We start from the raw sequence: 1,068 nt of genomic DNA, 5'->3' as shown, positions 1-1,068 counted from the left end.
GACCCCAAATCTCAACCATTGACCCCAAATGTCAACCATTGGCCCCAAATCTCAACCATTGACCCAAATCTCAACCATTGACCCCAAATCTCAACCATTGAACCCAAATGTCAACCACTGACCCCAAATCTCAACCATTGACCCCAAACCTCAACCATTGACCCCAAATCCCAACCATTGACCCCAAATCTCAACCATTGACCCCCAATCTCTGCCCCGTTCAGCCCCTGTGGCTCCTCTGCCGCCCCTCCGGCTTCACCTTCAGCGACTACACCATGCACTGGGTGTGCCAGAGCCCCGGGAAGGGGCTGGAATATGTTGCTGGGATCAACTATAATGCTGGTTACACCGAGTACGCGCCGTCGGTGAAGGGCCGGTTCAGCATGGCCAGGGACAACGGGCAGAGCTCGGTGACGCTGCAGATGAACAACCTCAGGGACGAGGATTCCGCCACCTATTTCTGTGCCAAAGCTGGTGGTGCTGGTTGGTGGGGTTATGCTGATGGCATCGACCCCTTTGTTGGGTCCCGAAACCTCCACCCCTCGCACCCAAATCTGAACCGATGATGCCAAACATCAAACATTGACCCCAAATCTCAACCATTGACCTAAAATCTCAACTGTTGGCCCCAACCTTTACCTTTTGAGGAGTTTGGGGTCAAGGGTTGAGGTTTGGGGTTTATGGTTGAGATTTGGGTGAATGGTTGAGATTTGGGGTCAAGGGTGGACATTTGGGACAAAGAGTTGGGGTTTGGGGCCAAAGGTGGGGAATTTGGGGCCAAACCAACCCAAGATTGGGATCAGAGAGCCAGAGCTCGGTGTGAAGGGGCGGAGCTTTGGGGGGAGGGTCTGGAGAGGTTTGGGAACCCCACAAAGGGGGTCAATGGCATCAGCAGCACCCCAACCAAAAGCACCAGCACTGAAATGTTTGGCACAGAAATAGGTGGCGGAATCCTCGTCCCTGAGGTTGTTCATCTGCAGCGTCACCGAGCTCTGCCCGTTGTCCCTGGCCATGCTGAACCGGCCCTTCACCGACGGTGCGTAGGCGGTGTCGGAACCATCCTTGTAG

This window comes from Empidonax traillii, unplaced genomic scaffold, assembly GCF_003031625.1.
Source record: "Empidonax traillii isolate 1590-97213 ecotype Southwest subspecies unplaced genomic scaffold, ASM303162v1 scaffold4236:size9889, whole genome shotgun sequence".
Classification (NCBI taxonomy): domain Eukaryota; kingdom Metazoa; phylum Chordata; class Aves; order Passeriformes; family Tyrannidae; genus Empidonax; species Empidonax traillii.
Note: the sequence above shows the minus strand (reverse complement) of the source record.